The sequence below is a fragment of the Mycetomoellerius zeteki genome, unplaced genomic scaffold (genome assembly GCF_001594055.1).
Source record: "Mycetomoellerius zeteki isolate Tzet28-1 unplaced genomic scaffold, Tzet1.0 scaffold4, whole genome shotgun sequence".
Lineage (NCBI taxonomy): Eukaryota > Metazoa > Arthropoda > Insecta > Hymenoptera > Formicidae > Mycetomoellerius > Mycetomoellerius zeteki.
This window is the reverse complement of record NW_017257391.1, coordinates 416867-424807: the sequence shown is the minus strand read 5'-3', so window position 1 is coordinate 424807 and position 7941 is coordinate 416867. Positions and strand designations below refer to the sequence as shown.

At 36.6% G+C, this 7941-nt stretch overlaps 1 pseudogene; it reads right to left on the bottom strand.

The window, feature by feature from the left end:
* Positions 1-5895: 5895 nt before the first annotated feature.
* Positions 5896-7631, bottom strand: LOC108726192 (putative N(4)-(beta-N-acetylglucosaminyl)-L-asparaginase GL17147; annotated as a pseudogene).
* Between the last annotated feature and the right edge of the window lie 310 nt (positions 7632-7941).

The following is a 7941-nucleotide window of genomic DNA, read 5'->3' as shown; positions in this document are numbered from 1 at the left end:
TAATAAATACTTTATTAATTTAATACATAAACGCGGAATGTGTATACTGTAAAAAAAATTAACAGTTATATTTTATAAGAATATTTTATAATGTAATATTTTTTATTTGCGAACCGTACGTTATACAGAGAGCTCGTGATATGGAAATAGCATCGTGTGTCGTGCGGCTATGTAATTTTCGAGCTCCCGTCACTGTGAGAACCAGTAGCGCAGTATTATTTACTCGTAGGGGGAGAGAAGACGGCTGTCTGTTCGCATTTATCCTTCGATCGAGGGATCGTGCAATCGTGCGCGAGATCACACCGGCGAGATCACTAATCGCGTTCGATTACGCGACGCTCCCCGCGTCGTCGTCGATCGTCGGACGAGATCGTCGCGTTCATCAATCCTCATCGCATTGTCGATCACAATCTCCGATCGCTCCTGTCGACTATGCTCAATTTACCCGTTAACTTTTAACGGCGAGCTTTCGTTGAGACTGGTCGTTGGCACGGGAGAATCGAAAGCGGAAAAAGGAGAACGCAATTTAACAGCCGAAGGGCCAGGATGTGTGCATCCTCGAGCTACGAGCGTCCTTTATCGATTTTTTTTTCATGAATATATGCGAAGAACGAAGGAGACGCGTTTCGCGTGTCGCTTCGATAGCGACTCCTCGCTCTTCTTCCTTTCCTTCGAAAACGGTTGCTCGAATTTCGTTCAGAGGAAGCCGATAGGAAATAAATATAAAGAAAATGAATAAAAAAAGAGATGAAAGAGACAGGAAACGCAAAGTATCCTACGAGAGCCACCGCACCAGGCCAACGAACCAAGAAACCCACGCAATATGTTATCTTTATCCGGAGTCGACGGAATCTTCGTAAATGTAAAACATAGCCGTGATCGATCGATAATCGTAGCTTAATTAGCGGGTAATACATAATAGAGTTTATTTTTTGGTCGCAGAATATTGTTATAAATATATTTAGCAAAGAGCGAGGGACGTTTGCGTGTGTGACGTATGCCTGTGTGCGTTTTCGCGCGTACGTGTGCACGAGTGTGTACGTGAGAAAAGGGTTGAGAAAGATATTCCCCGAAGGCGCAAAACGTCTAGAATACGGAGGTACGCCCCCGGGATAGATTGCGAAAGTAACGCGCGATACTGCATGCGATGCATACGTGTGTGCACGTGTTCGCCGTTGCGTTTGATTCGTACGTATTAATGAAATGTATCGTGCGGCTCCGTGCGAGAAATGTGGAGTCGCTGCGACGAGAGACTTCTCGCGAGTAGCTGTACAGGAAACACGCTCAGTCTAAAATGAGAATCATTGAGATTAATTAACAGTTTCTTTTTAACCCTTTCATGACCGTTTTAATTTTTTTATAATCTTTAACGATGAACATTTTATCATAGGTGGGACAGAAACATCCCATCGAACTTATTGAGAGAAATTCTAAAAATTCTTAGTGGGACACTAAGATATGTTTCGATGTTCACGAAAGGGTTAACAGTTTTAGCGTTTGCCACGCTGAGAAAAAATTATTAAATCTTATTACATATTTTTTTTAATAGTATTAATTGTAAGTAAACATTTACTTACAGTAAATAAACATTTATTCAATAAAAAAATGATAGTTAAATCAAATTAATGGTTTTTGTATCAAATAAATATATGTTTATATTTAGTAAATATTTACTTAGAATTATTTAAATATTTATTAAAATTTAGTATTATTTTTTCAGTGCATACACAAAACGCGAGTGACTCTGAAAATTCCGCCGTTCTGAGTCAGATGGGAATATAATCGAGAGTTCTCGTCGCGTCGATACTCGATCGCCCGGAATTCTCGGCGTTTTCAAGCGTGCGTATTTAACGATCGTTCGTTTTTAATGAATGAGAGATTGATAACGATTCCACATCGATGATCATGCAGCGAAATTCCATCTATTTGAATCCTCGCTCGTTTAGCGTTAAGCGCGATCTATCTCGCTGCTCACGTAGGCGTATCTCCAATTTTTTATCTCGTTCTTTTTCCTTCTTTTCTTTAGATAAAGAAAATCCGAAGCGTATCTGGCGTTAAATGGGCGAGGATCCTCTGCGAATAACGCGAGCCTGCTGATCTGGAGTCGCGCGGAGAATATATATTGTGGCATTAAATAACGTTAAGGTATATTGGGCATATATACGAATGAGGGGGCCGTGATGCGTGCGGTTTCGCGTAGGATAAATTCTCGACCTGTGCTGCAATCAAGGGTGAATATTTTTATCAAGGATTTTAGCGAAATTGCTCGCGGATGGGATATCGAGTCAGTTCCCTCGTCCGATTTTTCTCTCGCGGCTCTCGCTGCGAAGAGTATCGTTAGATCTTTATTAATTCTTGAAATTATACGCGTAATTTATCGATCATATATAACGCGATTATCCAGAATTTTCAAGTTCTTTTCTGCTCTTCCTTAACTGCAGCTGCCGCACGTGACACGGTGCGGATGCAGCGGGGCAGAAATCGTTTTTGCGCTGACGTAGTATATATTATAAATGTGTATGTACATATAAATGTATAGACCTGCGATGAGAGGCAGAACGCGTGAGAGGGAGAGTGTGTGCGAGAGAGCGACTAGAAAGGAAATGCGAATAACGGATGAACGGAAGAGAGAACACTGTTATCAAGTGCGTGCGCATGGATGGACCGTTATCATGTCCTATTGACGACAGATTCTTTCGGGAAACAAATTAGGCGAGTTTTGCCTCGGAATTTCGAAAATATCGGAGCTCTTCTCAGTCGGCTTGCAGAAAGAAAACTCGAAAGTTAAAAATTATTTCTGAAGATTAAAATTACTCTCTAAATTCTTTGGAGTGAAATTTCACTTTAAAGCAGGGATGGTAAAAATAATGTCTTTTTTTTTAAAGAATAAATTATGCTTTTTTTAAACATGTTTTAATGCTTCATACATGCTTTAAACATGTTTGAAACATGTTTAAAATATGATTTTTACCAACCCTGCTTTAAAGAGTGAAAATTGAGCCAGTCTTGAAAAACAGTGGTTCAATATTCAATCTGTATGAGTGAGATTTTATTCTTCAGAATGAAATTCACTCTAAAAGTTTTAAAGAGTATCTTCATCGAAATGTGAGAGAGAATTAACACATTGTGGCAGCGTTAATATTTTCAACGTTAATGTCTTCACTCGTTAACGCAATGTCAACGTAAATATGTTAAATGAATATTATTATTGTTGTTAAAAATTTTATTTTTATTTGTAAAGGGTGAGACACACCTGTCGTCAACTAAATAGTCAACGGAACATCCCGCGCGCGCATGTATGTACGTATAGGCAACGACATTAATATTTATTAATTATTGGCGTGCACGATATCCCGTCGGGGAACGATTTTCCGCGGGGAAGGAAAGATCCTCCTCGGGGAATCGTTTGCCGCGACGCGTTCCGACTCGTCTCGTTGGAACGATTTATCAGTAGGGTCGTACTTTCATGCTCGTTTCTCGATCACACTTATACATGTACACTCACACATGAACACACACGTATACATTATTATAATTACCCAAAAGTAACTTGTACTATGTAACTATTACTATTTTTATGAATTTTTGTACATTTTTCTAATTATTTTGTATAATAATCGTTAGCGGAAAGAGAGAAAATGGTAGAGTCTGACACCCACCTCCCCAAAAAAGTGTTCAAAGCGGAAAAAAGGAGCTACATCGACGACGAAAAGAAATAGAAAAAAGAAACGAAAAAGAGAGAAATTTTGGTGTGAGTGCGCTAATTATGCAAGCTAATGCGAATGTATGCGCGCGATCGTATGTGTGTGAATTTACGAACGTGTGAAAGATAAAGAAACATAGCGAGAGAACATGAACGAATGAGAAAGAGAAAGAAAAGATGAGGAATGCAAAGTAGATGATGGAAGAAGTACGCGGGAGAACGTATGGCGTGCGTGTGCGAAATTTTGTGAAGATAAAGAAAGCGAAAAAGAGATGGAAAAAGAAGAGAAAAGGAGAAGGAGAAGCCACGATTGTCGACAATGTAGTCCACCGTTTGTCTGTGTAACCTTATCTTAAATCTGTCTCCTTGTCTGTCTGTCTGTCTGTCGGTTTGTCTGTCTGTTTGTCTGTCCGTGCTGCGTTTTACAGGGGAGGAAAATCCGTTAAGATCACTTTAAAAAAAAGCGACGTAGCGTTACTTTTTCTCTTGAAATATACGACGCGATGACGACGACGACGACGATGATTTTTATGTTTTGTATTAAAAGAAAAACGCGCGACGAAATTTCTTCGTGACAAACCCGCTAAAGATATATATATGTGTATATTTATATAAATAAATATATATATATATATATACATAAATATATATCGTAGGAAAGAGGGAGAGAGAGAGGGAGAAGAAAGGGGAAAGAAAAGAGAGCGATACCGACCGAAAGAAAAGAGAAGTAGAGTATCGGGAAAGTATAATAAAAAAAAAAAATGACTAAATGATGTTCAAAACGACGATAAAACAAAAGAAGAAAGGAGAAGGGAAACGGTGTAGAGGCGGTGAGGATTTAAATAATTCCACGGCTCTCCGCAGGCAGACGCCGCGAATAAGCGAAAATGTGTGAAAAGAAAAAAAAAGATCTACTTCGTATTTGACGACGTGTTTGTTATAATTATAAGGGTCACCTTTTCTTTTCTTTTCTCGAAATGAAATGCTATAAAATAGATCAATTCTTTCATGGATATACGGTGTCCTGTTGCTTTCGCCTGATCCCGAACGCGGTTCCAATCCGGCGAGAGACACGTGATCGGTTACGTGCGTGCAGTTTAGCGAAGGGTTCGGAGCAAGAAACGCGGGGTTTGCGAGATCACGACTTGAAACAGTTGACCTGAGTATGTATCATGAAATTTATTCCGATCTCGGAATTATTCAATTAGTCCCTAGAATTCTATTGTGTTTTCTAAGGAAAACGAAATAATTCCGATCGGACTCCATTCCGAATAGTTTCATAATATGTACCTTGCACGAGTTGTAAAATCGACATTTCGTAATTATAATCACGAAGATTTAGTTCCGATTTAACGAAGAATTATTGCTTCGAACCGCTCGAGCTCTCATCTCCCATCCTCGATTCCTCGATAAATGCTCCCGTAAAAAAAAAGAAAAAAGAAACGCAGAGAAACGAGATATATATGTATATATTTTATGACGTCTCGAGTATAGAATCAGCGAGCCGAAAGACACGATCGCCACCCCGTCTCCTTTGCTCCTCTCCGCCGCATCCCCGCGCGCGATATATAGTTCGTAATATATTATTCTTCTACTCTTACTACTTGATATTTATATGTGCAACTTTTCGATTTTGTTCGTTTCCACCCTTTTTAGTACTTTAATAAATGAGTTTGTTAAAAATAATCCGATGGCACTTTATTTACGTTACTGTTTATGCGTTTTCTTCTTTCTCTTACTTTTGATAGTGAGCATTACGTTAAATCGCTCGACGGTCATAAGAGTACGTAATTTTCCTTACATTAATCAATTTTAAGTTTCCATTAAAACCCATATTGATTTTGCGAATCGTTCCCACGGAAACAAAATGATCTCATACGGAAAAATGATCTTCAAAAATTAGAAGTGGAGTGAAAAAGGCAAGTAAATGATTGTATGTATATTTCGTCTAAAAATTGTTCAAAAATCATCATATAGGTAATATATTTTCTCCATAAGATTTGCAAATTATAATATTTAAATATATGTATTTTTTTCTAATACTTGAATATGCAGTGAGCGCAACATTTGTTGCCATAATTAATTTGTAGATATTAATATTTAAGAAAAATATATATGGATATAAATTTATATAATCTATATACAAAATTTTTACGTATTTATTTAATTACAAATAGCTAGTATACGTTGTTTTGAAGTTCGAAAAAATGTGCAAATTAAGTTTTGCTAATCATTATACAAATTATAATTGCATCGAATAAAATTTAATTCAAGACTTAAAGTGGGAGTTGCGACATAATAAGGAAATTTGAGCATTCCATTATACGCTGCTCCGTATTTTTCCTCTTTGTTCAACGCGATCACCGTGCCGAAGAAGCTATGATAATGACGGGTGATTCTGGTAATCGCCCTCTTAGCAGCTTCCTTTGGCGACGCTCCATGGCGCATTTCCTCTACCGCCAGGAAGCTGCAAAAATGGTATTGAACTTAGTTTCGACAACTGTATTACTAAAAGCTTACTATACACTAGATATTAATTTTACTTAACAAATTTAAAATTAAAGTAGGAAGGTTAAGACTAAAATCAAAATAGAATGTATAAATTTCTCTATTTTAGTTCATTAAAATATATCTGGAAAATACATGTTTATATTAATGCATAATGTTACCTTGGCAAAATCGCATCATAATATCTCCATCGCCAGTACTGGCAGCTGCACCGAACCTCTGATCAGCATAGGCGCCAGCTCCTGCAATAAGAGAATCTTCGACACGTCCAGATATCTTGTGTTTGGCTCCATTCGTGGATGTTCCAGCAGCTGTGCGTCCCTATAAGTCTATCGCAAGGATACCGATTGTGTCATGATTCTCCTCGTTTCCTGTTAATGTACTTCCACTGCTTTTGTCGTCTTCAATCGGATGATAAGGTCCACAGCTAATTATTGGGTCCGGTATGACGTTCTAAATACAGCAAGAATATCGAAGAAGTAATAATAAATTGAAAAAGAGCATGACTTCTCTCTCAATATCTTCCAAAAGTTGGGTTGACATTTATCCGCCTTCCATTGCTTCCACATCTGTTTGGACTCATTCGTTTGTAAAAACTCATTCTTGAATCCCATATTTATAGCGAACTACGTAGCCAAGTCTCTGACTAGTAGGGAACGTTTCGTATGCTCCAATACTTTACGAGCGACCGAAATGGCATTCTTCACGTTCCGCAGTCCTTCTACTCCACCTACATCCATCACCATTCTATCGAAAACAATACATTTCTTGAAAAATCTACCTGTATAAGTTTAACGGAACAACATAGTAAACATCAAGTTATATGTAACATATACATGTGTTATATTATAGTTATAATATTGAGTAGGCCCTACTGAAAAAAATTATGTCACAAAGTTATACGTATAACGATATCAAGTTATATATATAATTACGTAATTTAATATAATTACATACTTAACGTAATTAAGACAAGTAAATCACGTAATGGATTGTTCCAAATCAGTACGTGATTTTTTCATGTAATTTAAAAAGTCACACGATGATATGTTTTTTCTTCTATTTCTAATTTTATTCAAATCTTTAAAATTCGATAACTATAAAACCAATGGATGAAATTATTTCTATTTATTATATTATGCGATTTTTGAAATTACGTAATTTAAAAAAATCATGTATTGATTTGGAACAATCTGTCAGATGATTTACTTGTCTTAATTACATGATTTCGTTATGTAACTTTATGGCGTGATTTTTTTTTAAGGCGAAATTACAACTAACAAGTACATTACATATAACTTGTTTGCTGAGAAGAAAAGCTGTTTTTATTTCATTACCCATCCATAATCATCGCATCTAGTGTAGTTTCTCTAAATTCATCCGCCAAATCCAGAGCACTTCTGTTTTGTTTATATATCATGTCCCATGCTTAAATAATAATTAAAACTGTCTTTAAATTGCTTTGCATATCTTTTATGAAAAATTATGCTTGATTTATGAAAAATCAAATAAGCGCTAAAATTATATGTAAAATCGCAGATAAGATCGAAAAACAGTTTCAGATTTAATAGCAGCTATTTAAAAAGTTATTAGCAATTAAAAACGATATGTTAGAAAAAGTTTTTACGAGCTTTCGTAAAAAAAATTGTGTTTTGTACAAATTCAGATGGTGCACCCTCCGAAAAAATTACTTCTTGGGATTATGAGCATATTTTTCATCAATAAAATTA